At 42.2% G+C, this 17,191-nt stretch overlaps 1 long non-coding RNA gene across 1 annotated transcript; it reads left to right on the top strand.

The window, feature by feature from the left end:
• Window positions 1–1,857: 1,857 nt before the first annotated feature.
• Window positions 1,858–12,743, top strand: LOC119853390. Its single transcript, XR_005292059.2, has 3 exons — window positions 1,858–1,905; window positions 3,606–3,739; window positions 11,547–12,743. It is a non-coding gene; the product is annotated as an uncharacterized LOC119853390 (long non-coding RNA).
• Window positions 12,744–17,191: the final 4,448 nt, after the last annotated feature.

Here is a 17,191-nt window from a genome sequence, read left to right on the forward strand (position 1 = left end):
TCTGTTCCCTAGAGTTCAGAGGGGGGAAGGAACCCTGACAAGGCTAAATGGGATGACCCATGTAATAGGCCTATCAGTTAGACATTGATCCTGTACAAGATAATGGAGTTGCTGATATAGGACTGTATTAATAAAGATTAAGGAAGGGCAGTACAATTAATGCCAATCAACATGGGTTTATGGAAAATAGATCCTGTCAAACTAAATTGGTATTTTTTCTAGATTATAAATTGATAAAAAGACTTCTGTAAAGTATGGGACTTGGTACTGCATGCTATTTTGATTAAAAAATAGAATGAAAAATTAACATGGCACATATTAAATGGATTAAAGCTGGCTACCCAATAAGTCTCAAAATGTAATCGTAAACGGTTAACCATTACCTAGCAGGTGTGTTTCTAGTATGGTCCACCAGGATCAGTTCTTGCCCTGCACTATTTAACATTTTTATTTTATATTTTCTTCCAGGTCATTGATAATCACTGATAAAGGTTACACACAACACAAAAGTTGGGGGAGTAGTTAATAATGAAGACAAATCAATGATACAAAACAATCTATATCACTTGGTAAGATGGGCACAAGCAAACAATATGCATTTTAATTTGGCTAAATGTAAAACGTATACATCTAGAAATAATACAAACCATACTAATAGGATGGGGACTGTATCCAGGGAAGCAGGGACTCTGAAAAAGATTGGGGATCATAATGGATAATCAGCTGCACATGAGCTCCCAGTGTGACACTATGCCAAAATGGCTAATGAGATCCTTGGGTGCATAAACAGGGGAATCTTAAGTAAGAGTAGAGAAGTTAATTTACCTCTGTATTTGGCAATGGTGCAACTGCTGCTGGAATAGTGTCCTGTTCTGGTGTCCACAATTCAAGAAGGATGTTGATAAACTGGAGAGGGTTCAGAGAAGAGCCACAAGAAAGATTCAAGGAATATAAAACATACTTTACAGTGACAGATTCCAGGAGCTCAATCTATTCATTTTAACAAAAACGAACAGGTTCAGAGGTGACTTGATTACAGTTCATAAGTACCTACATGGGGAATATTTGATAATGGGCTCTTCAATCTATCAGAGAAAGGTATAACAATCCAATGGCTGAAAGTTGAAGCTAGAACAAATTTAAGGTTATGGTGAATCCTCCATCACTGGCAATTTTTAAATCAAGATGGGATGTTTTTCTAATATATACTCTAGGAATTATTTTGGGGAAGCTCTATGGTCAGTGTTCTACAGGTTTGACTGGACCAGTGGTTTTCAACCTGTGGTCTGTGGACCCCTGGAGGTCTGCAGACTAAGATTTCCAATAGGGTCCATATCTCCATTTGAAGTTTTTTAGGGGTCTGCAAATGGGAAAAAAAAAAAGGTTGAAAACCACTGGACTAGATCACAATGGTCCTTTTTGACCTTGGAATATCTGAAGACTGAGTGAAGTGAGTAAGTCACAAATAATACCAGTTAGTTGACTGGTTTGTAATTGAGTGAGTGGAAGGGGTACCTTCAATGGTGAGCTGGAGCTGGTTCGCACTGGTTCGCTAGAACCGGTTGTTAAACTTAGAAGCCCTTTTAGAACCGGTTGTTCCGCGAGGGACAACCGGTTCTAAAAGGGCTTCTAAATTTAACCGGCCCAAAGTGCGCCTTAGGCACCTACTCCACGGGTGCTCCAGCCCTGGAGCACCCAAGGGGAAAATTTGGTGGGTGCAGAGCCCCCACTGGCAGCTCCCGGCCCCAGCTCACCTCCGCTCCGCCTCCTCCCCTGAACACGCCGCCCTGCTCTGCTGCTCCGCCCCCCCGCCCGGGCTTCCCGCTAACCAGCTGTTCGCGCGGGAAGCTGGGAGAGGGGGCGGAGAAGCAGAGCAGGGCGGCGCGTTCAGGGGAAGAAGCGGAGGTGAGCTGGGGCCGGGCGCGGGATGGGGAGCTGCTGGTGGGGGCTCTGCACCCACCAATTTTCCCCATGGGTGCTCCAGCCCTGGAGCACCCATGGAGTCGGCGCCTAAGGTGCCACTTTTGATGTGATCAGTGGAGCGAGCAGCCGCTCCCTCTGCTCTCCCCCTAGCTATGGTCCCCCACCCCTAGGAGCCAGAGGGACCTGCTGGATGCTTCCTGGGAGCTGCCCTAGGTAAGCACCATCGGGACTCCCCACCTCGCCCCCGGCAGGTGCCTCTGGCTCTTAGGGGTGGGGTGGGCACCCACTACGGTGGCCCATGAGACCCTCCTGTCCAGTTCTGGGGGCAGTCAGGGGACAGGGGAGGAGAGTGGATGGGGCAGGGGTCCTGGGGGGGGTGTCAAGGAACACGGGGGGTTGGATGGGGCAGGGCAACGACCCCCTTGTGGGGTGAGGAAGGAACCCATTGTTAAGATTTTGGCAGCTCATGACTGGGTACCTTCCTTGTGCACTGTGCTGGTTAGATAGAAATACAATGCTAGCTAGCAAGCAAAAGTCCCTTTGAAGCTAAGGGAGTCACTGACAAGGCACAGAAGGGAGATTGGACTGAATGGGAGTTCAGTACATAGGGGAAGTAAGCTCCTTAATTCCTTGTTAGTGGACTAAATTTAAACAAACTAAAAATCCTTAGTTTCGAAAATTAACAATAAAGCAAAGACCTAGAGGAAGCCAGCACATACTTGGAATAAAAACCTCAGTTTAACTATAGAGGCAGAAAACCAGTCATAGATTTAAAGTGGATAGTCCCCACCCTGCTTAAAACACAAAATACAACTGCTTGCCTCAGGGCCAAGTACCATCAGTGTGCAAGCAGCTCATGACTGTTGAAGCTATGGTAAAGGGTCTTGTAGCAAGAAGTGCTGAATTTGGGGACCAGAGAGGGACAGATTCAGAGACACAATATAAGGACATTGTAAAGTAAGCTAACCTCAGAATTGGTTTCCCCAACTCTCCTGTTGAGGAAGCTGGTCTCAAAATGGTAGGAGATTAAGATGATTCTTAAAAGACAAACTTTCTCAGCTGGGACACAACTTGCATCCAAGAGGTCATGCTAGGAAAGGTGGCAATGTTCTGCGATGTAGACATGCTGTGATGACAGCTACCCTTCCATGTGGCAGCATGGCTTCTCTAGGAGCTGGGTATCATTAGTCATCCTCTGACATTAGTGCAGAAGACAAGGAGGATGAGTTAATTTTTTGACCAGTATTAACTGTCCAGCAGGTACAAAGCTGTTTTGGGAAAGTCACAGGAAGCAACAAGGACAAACCAATTAATCCATCCCTTGCTTTCAGAACAGAAGGGTGGCATCTTCCTTGATGAGTGTGCTAATACTTTACTTCAGCCTGCAGATTCCAAAGCACTTTACTAATATTTAGTGAAGCCTCACCGTTCTCCTAGGAGGTTGCCAATTTAGGAAGATTTATTTTTCCTCAGTTAACAGATGTGAAACCTGAGGCAAATAAGCTAAATGATTTTCCTAAACTTATACGCCGTCAGTGAGAAGGAATGGAACCTACCTTGCCTGACTCAGAATCCTGTGTTTTAACTTGAGACCAGATGCCATTTATGTCTTGAGGGGAAAAAGTACTATAAACTGCTACAAGTTTGGTGTTCTCTCACTTGCTGCATTTGTATAACCTCAGCACGCTTCAGACAGAACAAGTCACATACACATGAAATATGAAAAAATGCACTTTCAGCTCTCCATGGTGGAGGACAAGGAAGAGATTCAGATAAGGCAGAGGCTTGAATACTAGGTAAAGCCTTTCAGATAAATGTGAGTATATTGTATTGTAATTTGGGGCCGGGGCTCTTGTAATCTCATGTTTAAACACAGACAATTTAGGAATTTTGCCTGAACCACCTGCAGTTTCCCTTTTTGGTCATTAGAGACTGCTGTGCTTCTTGGAATGAGTAGGGCAAAGCTACTACCCCCCCTACCCACCGCCCAGGGAGCAGCAGCCTCCTCCCACCACCCCAGTGCAGCAAGGGAGAACTCTAGGAGAAGCCTCCTCCCTCTTTGGTACCTGTGTGGCTCTGTGACTGATATTTGAGCACTTCAATCTTCTTACAAATAGGGAACTGAGGCACACATGGCTTACGGTCACACAGGACACCTATAGTACAGCAAAGAATAGAACCCAACTCCTCTGAGTCCCAGGAAAGCACTTTGACCACTGGCCCACACTTCCTTTTCTGCCCATGCAGCCTAGACACAGGGGCAACTGCAGGAGCCTGCTGGGAGGCTGTGGAATCCTGCCAGCATGCAGTGTTTTGGGCGGGCAAAGTTGAGAGGTTGCTGCAGCCTGCCTTGTGGGAGTGGTGGGGTTGCGCAGCTTGCTCAGAGGGTGGGGGGTGGGAAGTAGTAGACTCCAGTAACCTGCTAGGACAAGGTAGCCAGAGAGCTCTGGCCAATGTTGGGAGTGGGAGGGTAACAGTTACGGATGTTGTGCTCTAGGCATCCAGGGCCTATAGTTTGTGTTCACACTCTTTGCATTTAAGGTTGCATTTTCAACCTTCAGTATCAAACAGCTGGGCAGGGGGAGGTCAAAAGCCAGGACAGACAAAACATCTAAAAAATTTTTATTTTTTAAAGGCTCAGGCTATTTAAGCCAGTCTTGTGTTTTGGGGGAGTTACCACTTTATATTAAAAACAAAAACAAAACAAACACCACACTGCTGGGGGTTAGTAATACACTTGTACTAAACCAGAGTAACTCCCAATAAGTGGAAGGAAAATTAGGTGCAATATTAAACTATGACACAGAATGATGTTAAAAGGAAGGTGGAGGAAAGAAACGTTTAATGCAGGAAACAAGTTTACTACACTTTTCACCTCTAAAATTGGGGAGGGGAACATTGGAGGTTTTTTCCCCCAAAAAGTAAGTTTATTAAATAAAGAACTCCTTCACCCAGGCAAGACATAACATTAAAAGGAGGGAGAATCCATGTGAAGGGTTGGTGATTACATCTCTGCCGCTCTGGAAGATATTTGAAGGGGAAATTCTGCTGTGGTTTTAAAGTGCTGAGAATCAAATAACTTGATCTGACTTCACAGCTCTCTGCTTGGCACAGTGTCAGAAGACGACTCCATTTGAGGAGTTAGCCTTTTCCATGAAGGTAACTCAGTCTTCCCTACAGAATGGGGGGAGTACCTACTTTAGAAAAAACAGCCACTAGTCATGATGCCCCAAATGAAAGGATTTAAAAATACACAGGATATGTAAAATGAATGTGAATTAAATTAAATATTATTGCAGTTGCTAGAATTCATATTTTAACTAGGGCTGTTGATTATCCACAGTTAACTCATGCGATTAACTCAAAAAAATTGCAATTTTAATCTCACTGTTAAACAATGGAATACCAATTGAAATTTAATTTTGGATGGTTTTCTGCGTTCTTATATATTGTATTCTGTTGTAACTGAAATCAAAGTATATATTACAAATATTTGCACTGTAAAAATAAAATCTTTTCAGTTCACCTCATACAACTAGTGTAGTGCAATCTGTTGTGAAAGTGCAATTTACAAATGTAGATTTGTTACATTGTTTTGTTTGAGTGCAGTTATGTAAAATTCAGAACCTGCATGTGCACTCAGTCCTACTTCTTGTTCAGCCAATTGCTCAAACAAATAATGCTGCCCACTTCTTGTTTGCAATGTCACCTGAAAGTGAGAACAGGTTTTCTCATGGCACTGTTGTAGCTGGCATCGTATGATGCGCTAAAGATTCACGTATCCCATCATGCTTCAACCACCATTCCAGGGGACATGCGGCTATGCTGATGACCAGTTCTGCTCGATAACAATTCAGAGCAGCGCAGACTGATGCATGTTCATTTTCATTATCTAAGGTCAGGCTCCCAGTAGAAGGTTGATTTTGGTGGTTCAGGTTCTGTAGTGTCCGCATCAAAGCATTGCCCTTTTAAGGCTTCTGAAAGCATGCTCCACACCTCATCCCTCTCAGATTTTGGAAGGTACTTCAGATTCTTAAACCTTGGGCTGAGTGCTATAGTTATCTTTAGAAACCTCACTTTGGTACCTTCTTTGTGTTTTGTCAAATCTGCAGTGAAACTGTTCTTAAAATGAAGATGTGCTGCATTATCATCCAAAATGCTATAACAGGAAATATATGGCAGAATGAGAGTAAAACAGAGCAGGGAACATACAATTCTCCCCCAAGGAGTTTAGTCACAAATTTAATTAATGCATTATTTTAACGAGTGTCATCAGGGCTGGCCCACAACATTTTTGCACCTGAAGGGGGGGGAGCTCAAATGATGCTCCCATTCGCTATTGCTTAGGCCAAAACTTTGAAAGGTCTCAGTTCTGCCATCTTCCTGTTCTACTCCTCTCAATAGTACTGCTCTGCTACCTACCCCAATAAAGGAGAGCTCACAACTTAAAATGCCTTGTTCAAATATTTTAAGTAACACTTACTTTCAAACACGTGAACAGCAAATGTAACTTTTCGTGTCTGCTTACTAAACACTGGCATTTTTATCTGTTTGAATAATCAAAGTGGTGCTTTCTATGCCTTCTTGGTTGCAAAGATTTGAACTGCTTCCTGCTAAAGGTCCACAGTCTGGGCCAGCTTATGTTCTATTGAGATGGTTGCAAGGCTGACCAGCCCCTCTTGTGTCATTGTGGAGCGTAGATGTGTTTTTATTAACTTCAGCTTGCAGAAGCTGTGTTCTCCACTGGCACCTGTTTCAGGAAGTGTTAGAAGAAGTATGTGCAGAGCAACAAAAGCATTTGGAAAGAGGGTGGTCATCGTATTTGTGCACATATATTCCAGAGCAGCCTTTGAAGTTGATCCTGCTGAAATGCATCTTGAAAGGGCTTTCAGATCATCACCTAAATCACTCGCATCAATATCACGCATGTCATGTGTCACTGTCTCTAGTGCCCTGCATTGCTGGGGTAGGTCTTCAACTATAGTGAGGAGTTTTGGAATATCATACAACATCCCAAATATACTGCTGTGTTCCTTGAGCTGCATGAAATGTTCAACTGACTATTGCACCATCTAGCACCTAATTAAAGCATTCAACTTTGAATTGTTGTTTGGGGTCTCTTACGGGATTATCCCGTGCCTCGTAATCAAAAATGTCTTCTTTTTCAGTGACTCTTGTATTCTTGAATGGGTGGGAAAATAGCTTCACTGTGAAGTTCCTCTGCCAACTTCTGTGCACTCTTCAGAACATTTTGAAATCCCTCATCTCACCGGTAAGACTGTAGGTATGACTTTGCTTTGTCCAGTTGTTCCATTGCTCCAGATAGGTCAAGGTCAATATACCTTGGAGTCTCTTGCTTACAACATTTCCAACAGTACGTCATGCCACAACACTAAGCCACACAGAAATTTGAAGTTATGTATGTTTCTGTTGATTCCATTTCCCTCTGCCACTATTCTCCCATGAACAGTTTTGTCATAACATGATCCTCCATAATGGCAACTATGGCATCATCTATCTTCCCAATTTGGTGTTTGATAGGCTTTAAAAAGCTCAAGGGTTTAACTCTTGAATCTGCGTCTGCACTCCTCTGTTCTTTCCTCTCATGTTGGCACCATTATTGTAGTCCTGACCTCAGCTATTTCAATTGCCATATCTTCCAGCTTTTTAAGAAGCACATTTGTCATATCAACTCCTGTAGTATCAATGTCAATAAATTCTAAAAAATGCTCTGACAGTCACCATTGCAGGGACATTTTCCACTGGTTCTGTTACGAAACGCACTGTTAAAATAATTTGTTCCATATGGCTGATGTCAGGTGTGCAGTCCAGAACAACAGAGTAATATCTTGCTGACTTCAGATCTGCCACAAATCTTCTGTTTGACTGTTGTTGCCAATAACTGTATGATCTCATTTTGAATTGTTTTTCCAAGGTAAAGGTGTGTGTACATTTCTTGGGTGGTGACTTAGATGCTCCTGGAGTACAGCATCAAACTCAGCCATCATCTCCTCAAATTTTAAGGAAGTTTCCATTGTTTGGCACATACAGCTGATCTGAAGTGCCATGCAGTGCTAGGTTTTGGGTAGCAAGCACTCTCACAATGGCAATGAGCCTTTTCAGAACATTTTGCCAGTAAAGAGAGTCTGATGTACTCTTCTCTTGATGCTGATCATCTACAGTGGCCTTTAACCTTAGTCTCATCTCAAGCTCTTTCCACCTATGGAATGCACTCTGGTGATTTGCTGCCTTCTCATGGCATGCGAGATTTCTAGCCAAATTTTTTCCAGTCCTTTGTTCCTGTAGAACCCAATGCGGCTGGAACATTAGACTGGAAGAGTTTGCAACAAAAACAGTATGCAGCATTCTGGGTTTTTGAGTACATTCGCCATGGCCTCTCCACTTTGTCACCATTGGGGATTTCATGCCAGTAATGTGTTGGATGGAAACTTCTATTTTCATTGTCTTTGGGGAACATGAAGTTTTTCCACTTGCTGTGGACCATGCAGTACAAGGAAGTCCCTCAGGCTACTGCTCAAGTGGGTCCACAGTCCTAGATCATCTAGACTTAAGGAACTAAGCTCAGCAGCAGTTGTTTCTTGCGCCTCCACCACACTCTTCTCTGATCCACACTTTTGTTCAGGAATGTGCATGGTTTCATCCATTTGAGATGGAGATATGGATGCTGCAGTAGCTGCAAGGTCACCTACACTCTGACTGACTGGAAGATAAGGCATCTCCTCACCACTCACATCCTCCCTGGGGCTGGAAGGCTCACCGTGAACATGTGTCTGTGTATCTCAGGAGAGCTCCTTCCTGCTTAGATAGAAAGCAAAGGAAGCTTTTCTTTTTTCTGAATGCTTCCCCAGAGTGGCGTTTTCTTCTTTCACTCATGACTGCTGGTTCTGTGCCAGCTATAATGGCTCAACACTCAATTGAAGGGGACAAATAAGTAGGCTGGTAGCAGGACCTGAGTAGGGAAGATATGAGCATCTTAAAGGCCTAACTGGCTGCTCCTACTTCAGCTGACTGCCTGTTCTCCTCAAGTGGGTTCAGGGAAACAGCAAGCTCCCTGAGAAGCTGATGTTAATCAGTCCAGGCTCCTGGAGGTGGCTAGAGGGGTACATAAGAGACTCCTCCTCTCTCTCTTCCTGCAGCTCCTCCTGCTTTCAGTTATTCCCTCTCGCCTTTTCTCCTGCCTGTTATGTCTCTTGTGCTCTCCTTGCTCCAGCACAACCTCCACCATCTCTGTGCATCTAGAGCAGAGAGAATACATATGCACCAGCAGCAGACACAATTTTCTACACTCTGGGTCCTAGGGGCACCCTCCCCCACCCCAGTCTGGCACCTGAGGCGGCCAGATAAGGTAAGGCCAGCCCTGAGTGTCATCTGCATGGAAGCATGTCCTCTGGAATGATGGCCAAAGCATGAAGGGGTATACAAATGTTTAGCATATTTGGCACATAAATACCTGGCGATGTTGGTTACAAATGTGCCATGCAAATGCCTGTTCACTTTCTGGTGACATTGTAAATAAAAGAGGGCAGCATTATCTCCTGTAAATAGAAACAAACTTGTTTGTCTTAGCGATTGGCTGAACAAGAAGTACGACTGAGTGGACATGCAGGCTCTAAAATTTTACCTTTTATTTTTGAATGCAGTTTTTTTGTACATAATTCTACATTTGTAAGTTCAACTTTCATGATAAAGAGATTGTATCACTATAGTACTTGTATTAGGGTGAATTGTAAAAAAGTTTACAATGCAAATACATGTAATCAAAAAATATAAAGTAAGCACTGTACACTTTGTATTGTGTTGTAATAGAAATCAATATATTTGAAAATGTAGAAAACATCCAATATTTAAATAAATGGTATTCTATTAATCTTTGTAATTGCACAATTTTTTTAATTGCTTGATAGCCCTAGGTTTATCAGATATTGTTTAGAATGAAATGGCAGAGATTAAAAAAAAAATAAGAGCCTGAAGTTAGGCTCTTAAATCCCTATTCAGGCACTTAACATAACGGCTGAATTTTCAAAAGCGCTAGACATGTAGTTGGTCCCAGAGACTTCAGTGGGAGCTGCTGGGTGTTCATCCCCTCTGAAAAATCAAAAGGAGGTGGTGTGTGTGAGGGGGGGAAAACCATGTCAAAAAGCCAGATTCAGTTTCCTGATTACCAGAGCCATCTCTAGCCCTAACACAATCTGAAGCTTCTGCCAGACAGCCTTAAATTGTTCAACTAACAGAGGGTCCTTGTGACTATGTCAGTGCAAGACTGTTTGGTTCAGTTCCTGTCTGCCACACCTCCTCTGCTCCAAACATACCCCTTTCTCTCTAGGCTAGGAGACCTAGCTGTGCCTGCTTCCCACCCCAGACTGACCCCACCAGCTTCCTAAGCACCTTTCAGCACCTACCACAGCCACTAGATTTTGTGTTCAAAGAGGGGGAATAGTGAGAGAAGGGAATGAAAACCACTGAAGGGTTCAAATATTAATAAAATAGCATTCTCCCAGAGAACATCTCAAGCAGGAATTTTCAACAGTGAAACGTACAAAAGAATTCCCACTTTGGAGCTCCCTCTGCTGGCCTGAAATTAATCTTTACTTTACTCTTCCCCCTTTAACTCCTAAGCACATGACAAAATAATTCCAGATATTGGCAAATGATTAAAAAAAATTCAGTTGCATGTGTGAGATTACAGGGAGGACTCCTCTGCTGTTCCTCTAGGAAAGACATCTTTCTTATGATTCACACCTATGGCTAGTATATGCACACAAATACAGTATTGCTAAACACAACCATTGAAAAACCATGAATCTAGCCTAAAAATCATAAAAGATTAAAATATACATGTTGGATTTTTATTTGACTTAGTTTGAGGCTTTGAAGGTTTTACATTTTCAAGCTCTCTTTTTTACGCTATAAGGACCAGAAATGGGCACTTTAAAAAAAAGATAGATGACATTCTCACTAGTAACATGACTCCAAAAGCTGGCGCTTTAATAGAAACACCAAATATTAAGTCTTATGATAAAATGAGATTTGGCAACACTGATACACACAAGTTACCTGTACCTGACAGAACAAGGAGTAATGGTCTCAAGTTGCAGTGGGGGAGGTTTAGATTGGATATTAGAAAAAAAAAAAAAAAAACCTATTTCACTAGGATGGTGGTGAATCACTGGAATGCGTTACTTAGGTAGGTGGTGGAATCTCCTTCCTTTGGAGGTTTTTAAGGTCAGGCTTGACAAAGCCCTGGCTGGGATGATTTAGTTGGGGATTGGTCCTGCTTTGAGCAGAGGGTTGGACTAGATGACCTCCTGAGGTCCCTTCCTACTCTGATATTCTATGCACAGACAGCCATTGTACGAGAGTACAGGGCCTTGGGATACAGAAAGTGGGTGCTTGTTACAACTCTTGGGCTCTATGAGAGCAGGAATTCTGGGAAAGTTTCCCCAGGAGGGAGTGAGAAGCCACAGGTCATGTGATCAGAGAATCCTGTCTGAGTCAATCAGCCTGTGGGGCACCAATGAATATCCTAAGCTCACTATAGGAAAGGTGAGGACTGAGACAATACCCTGAGAGGTGGATGACTGAGTTGCTTTGTTCTGTTTTAGGATCTTTCAGTTGGTGATAAAATGACACCCGAAGAAAGAAATTGAAGTGATTTGACCTAAGAACTTATTTTTACCTTTCTCTGCTGATGAATCTACTCATTGACACTTCGCTATCTGCCTAGGGATAGCTCATTTGGATATGCAGCCATGGCATTTACAGACATAAATGTATAACTTTGTTCATGCATAAGCACATATGAAAATCTGTCCCACAAAGTAAAGAAAACAAAACATTAAGGGGGACACATTTTGAACATGCTGTGTTCAAAAAAAGGTGTGTAAAACAGGAAATAGGTTTAAGTCGTTTGCTATCCAGATCTGTACTTGCTGGTTTTAGGTGTTAAGAGCTTGGGAATGTATTACAAACATTAAATTAATTTAAATTAGTAGCTTGTATCTGCTAGGCACAATGCAGAAAAATACTTCTGTCTCATGGAGCTTATAGTTCTGGAGAGTAACTGGTATCTGATATGCTATACAATTCAAAATATTTATATACATTCCACATTTATAGGTGTGTGGGGGGGGTGTGTGAGAGAGAGACTGTTACAGGAAATCCACACAAAGGCCTGTGTGGGGATGTTTTTGAAAAAGCCAGCATAAGCCTGCATGGAAAGGGTTTTTTAAAATTCTTGTTTTCTAGATGGACAAAAGTGTCAAACGACAGAACTTTGATTCCTTTTCATCATAGAAGTATAAGCCCACTAGTATTTAGATTTCAACCGAATCTGAAACCCCATATGGTAAATTTTAGCCTAGAACAGTGGTTTTCAAACTTTAGGCTGCATACCTCTTTCCAAAGGTAGTCTACCACATACCCCTACCTATGATTAGATTGCCAAGTCTTACTAAATAAAATGTGTTGTCTGCTCTTACAGGATTTTTCCTTGCATACCCCCGACGAGAGCTTGCATACCCCAATTTGAAAGCTATTGGCCTAGAGAAAAACTGCTCAGTGCAAGCAATGATATAAGGCTGGGCTGATATAAACATTAATAGTAGTAGTACCGATGCATTTAGAGATGGTGGTTTAAAGTCAAGATAATGCTTAATAGACCAACATTCTGCTTCTAATTAGTACATTAAACAAATGGGATTACAATGTTATTTCAGTGACATCACAAAAAACTTAGAGACTGAACATAACTGTTTCTAAAGGAGTTAATTTAAATAAGGGCTGTAATTAATTGCAGTTAACTCATTGATTAACTCAAAAATTAATCACAATTAATTGCGCTTGTAATCTATTGTTTACCAGTGCAATTAACAATTGAAATGTATTAAATATTTTTGAACATTTTTCTACATTTTCAAATATATTTATTTCAATGAAACAGAATACAAAGTGTATAGTGCTCACTTTATTTTTAATTAAAAATGTTTGCACTGTACAAATGATACACAAAAGAAATAGTATTTTTCAATTCACCTCATATGAGTACTGTAGTGCAATCTCTATCATGAAAGTGCAACTTACAAATGTGATTTTTTTTGGTTACATAACTATACTCAAACAAAACAATGTAAAACTTTAGAGCCTACAAGTCCACTCAGTCCTACATCTTGTTCAGCCAATCACTAAGAAAAACAAGTTTGTTTACATTAACAGAACACAATGCTGCCCACTTCTTATTTATGGCACCTGAAAGTGAGAACAGGCATTTGCATGGCACATTTGTAGCTGGCATTGCAAGGTATTTAATGTGGCAGATATGCTAAACATTAGTATGCCCCTTTCTGTTTTGGCCACCATTCCAGAGGACATGCTTCCATGCTGATGATGTTTGTTAAAAAAATAAAGCGTTAATTAAATTTTTGACTGAACTCCTTGGGTAAAACACAGAGCAGGAGACATACAGTAGTCCCCCACATTCTGCCATATATTTCATGGTATGGCGGTCTCAGATGATGACCCAGCACATGCTGTTTGTTTTAAGAGCACTTTCACTGCAGATTTGACAAAATACAAAGAAGGTACCAATGTGAGATTTCTAAAGATAGCTACAGCACTCAACCCAAGGTTTATGAATCTGAAGTGCCTTCCAAAATCTGATTAGGATGGGGTGTGTGGAGCATGCTTTCAGAAGCCTTAAAAGAGCAACACTGATGCGGAAACTACAGAACTGAACGACCACCCTAAATAAATAAAATAATCAACTGGCTGCTGGTGGCATCTGACTCTGATGAAAATTAATTTGCATTGGTCCCCCCTGTTTTGGATCATTATTGAGCAGAACCTGTCATCGGCATGGATGCATGTCCTCTGGAATGGTGGTTGAAGCATGAACGGACATCTGAATCTTTAGTAAAAGGAAAAGGAGTACTTGTGGCACCTTAGAGACTAACATTTTTTAGAGCATAAGCTTTCGTGAACTACAGCTCACTTCATCGGATGCATCCGATGAAGTGAGCTGTAGCTCACGAAAGCTTATGCTCTAAAAAATGTGTTAGTCTCTAAGGTGCCACAAGTACTCCTTTTCTTTTTGCGAATACAGACCAACACTGCTGCTACTCTGAAACCTGATTCTTTAGTGCATTTGGCACAAATATCTTGCAATGCCAGCTACAACAGTGCCATGCAAACATGTTATCACTTTCAGGTGTCATTGTAAAACAGGAAGTGGGCAGCATTATCTCCTACAAATATAAACAAACTTGTTTGTCTCAGTGATTGGCTGAACAAGAAGAAGGACTGAGTGGACTTGTAGGCTCTAAAGTTTTACATTGCATTCAAAAATAGAACAGGTTTTTTGTTTTGTTTTTTTAATATAAAATTCTACATTTGTAAGTTCAACTTCCATGACAAAGAGATTGCATATCATTTGTTGTAGGTGAATTGAAAAATACTATTGATTTTGTTTTTACTGTGCAAATATTTGTAATAAAAATATAAAGTGAGCATTGTACACTTTGTATTCTGTGTGGTAATTTAAATTAATATATTTGAAATGTAGATATAATTTAAATTTTTGAAGGTTTTCTATTATTCTATAACAGAGTGATTAATTTTTAATTGCTTGACAGCCCTTATTTAAATTACTATTACACTAATTAAAAAATGTTCCCTTAAATTTTCCTCTTCACCTACAGAAGAGTGAACGTCTAACTTTTATTCAAATCATCTGGAAGTAGGAGTCTTGTTAACTCAGGGGATTGATAATAGAATAAGGAGCTTTTCACCTCCAGCCCACTGGTTTGGCTCTAAAGACCTTGATAAGAGTATGATCCAGCTCCCATTGAAGTCAGCAGAAATTTTTCCATTGACTTCCATACAAACTAGATTGGACCTGACCGACTGCAAGGTGGTATCCCACTGCTACTTGGTGGTCTTCATTCAGTTCCTATAGTTCTCATGAACAAAAGGATCTTTCAACTCCTTCAGTGACCATTTGAATGTTAAAGGAAAGCACGTGTGTCTGTGCTTTTGGGGAGTCCACAAGCCTGATCTGTGTTGCAGCTACTGTAGAAACAAATTTGAGGTGAAGGGGTTCCCATTCCAACTGAAAACGGTATTTGCCCAACAGCCTCCCAGCATTCAAATCTGAGGACTGCCAGCAACTGCATCCATACTGATCTCAACAGTTAAGATGAAGCAGGAGAAGAGATGCTGAACTTCAACATAATCAGAAGCTGAAATTCCTTGCCCCACTACGTCTGTGTTTTGTCACCCTTAATATAAATGATCCCAACTCTTCAGTCATGCATTATCTTATGTGTTATGAATACACAAATCCTTTTATTTTTCTTATGACTTTCCCTTTTGCTGAGGGCTTTTCTAGTCCAGGCTAGATGGTTTTCTAATCCTTATTTCATGAAAGTGTACTAAATTCTAGTTCTCTTAAACGCAAGTCACTTCTGCAAAACTTGTTAAATTAATAGCCTTGTGTTCCTTCCCTACTCTGAACTCTAGGGTACAGATGTGAGGACCAGCATGAAAGACCCTCTAAGCTTATTCTTACCAGTTTAGGTTAAAAACTTCCCCAAGATACAAACTTTGCCTTGTCCTTGAACAGTATGCTGCCACCACCAAGCGTTTTAAACAAAGAACAGGGAAAGAGACCACTTGGAGATGTATTCCCCCAAAATATCCCCCCCCCCCAAGCCCCACACACACCCCTTTCCTGGGGAGGTGTGAGAATAATATCCTAACTAATTGGTTACAAAATCATCAAAGACCCAAACCCCTGGATCTTGGAACAATGGAAAAAAAATCAGTCAGGTTCTTAAAAGAAGGATTTTATTTAAAGTAAAAATCATTCCTGTAAAATCGGGATGGTAAATATTTTACAGGGTATTCAGATTCAAAAACAGAAGATCCCCCTCTGCGCAAAACCTTAAAATTACAGAAAATGGGAATAAACCTCCCTCAACACAGGGAATATTCACATACAACAAAAGAAACTAATCCGCCTTGCCTGGCTTACCTATACTGGTTGCAATATTGGAGACTTGGATTAGGATGGGTTGGAGAAGATGGATTTCTGTCTGGCCTCTCTGAGTCCCAAGAGGGAACAACCATGTAAACAAAGACAAACAAAAGCCTCCCCCCCACCCTGCCCCCCAAGATTTGAAAGTATCTTGTCCTGTTATTGGTCCTTTGGGTCAGGTGCCAGCCAGGTTAGCTAAGCTTCTTAACCTTTATAGGTAAGGGTATGTTGCCTCTGGCCAGGAGGAATTTTATAGCACTGTATACAGAAAGGTGGTTACCCTTTCCTTTATGTTTATGACACCTTGTAATTCGAAATGGGCCTGATTAGGAAAGTTTCTCCATGTCATACCTGACCATTTGCTTTCTTGGCATAATGAAGTCCAGACCCTTGACACTAGGGTACTCTGCTCTGTTCAGACAGACCAAACCTGTCCACTGAGGCAGGGAGGCATGGCTCCATCTCTGAGGAACCACAAGATGTAGGGGGAAAAAAGGCTTAAAATCTCCAGACTGTCAGGGAGTGTCTATCAATAGAGAGGGTTCCATTTCTCCTCAGTTGCTAGGAATCGCCATGCCGAGTTCAGCATGGCAGAGAAGGAAAGGCAGATCTTGTCTCCTGCATTTCCACACTGATTAGGTGCCTGCATGGTGATCTGTGCCTGTTTCCCCCCCTTCTTTTTTTGGTCCCCAAGCCAAACATAGCTGGGGAAGGGAAGGCAAGTCCGGTGGGCGGGCACATGTGCCCACTTGTGCTTGTATATCTCAGTCTTTTTGCTTGCTGCTGCACACAGTCCCAGGTGATTAAAGGGGGGAAGCGAACAGCCATGTCAAGGGGCAAAGAGCAGGTCTGACAGTAAGTGGGGATGGTGTGGGAATGCAGCTGGGTGAAGGGGAGAGCTCCATGCCTCTCCCCCTTGCTCCAAACAAGAACAGGAGTTACCACCATCCCAGAAGTGAAGATGTTAAAATTCCCAGAGTTCAAGAACAAACCCCCTCACAATGTCCTGCAGGGGTGCTCCTTGACAGCAGCAGCAGGCTCCAAAGCAGCAGTAGCTAGGCAGCCAGGGGAGACCCAGGGATGGTGGTGATGGGGTCAGTCACTCCTCTCGGGAGGACAGGCAGGCCAGCAGGGCCCTCCCTGCTCCACAGCAGCCTGGGGAACAGCTCCAGCCAGCAGGGCAGCCAGAGCAGACTGGCCAGTCGCTGGAGTGAGGCC

This window comes from Dermochelys coriacea, chromosome 3, assembly GCF_009764565.3.
Source record: "Dermochelys coriacea isolate rDerCor1 chromosome 3, rDerCor1.pri.v4, whole genome shotgun sequence".
NCBI lineage: Eukaryota > Metazoa > Chordata > Testudines > Dermochelyidae > Dermochelys > Dermochelys coriacea.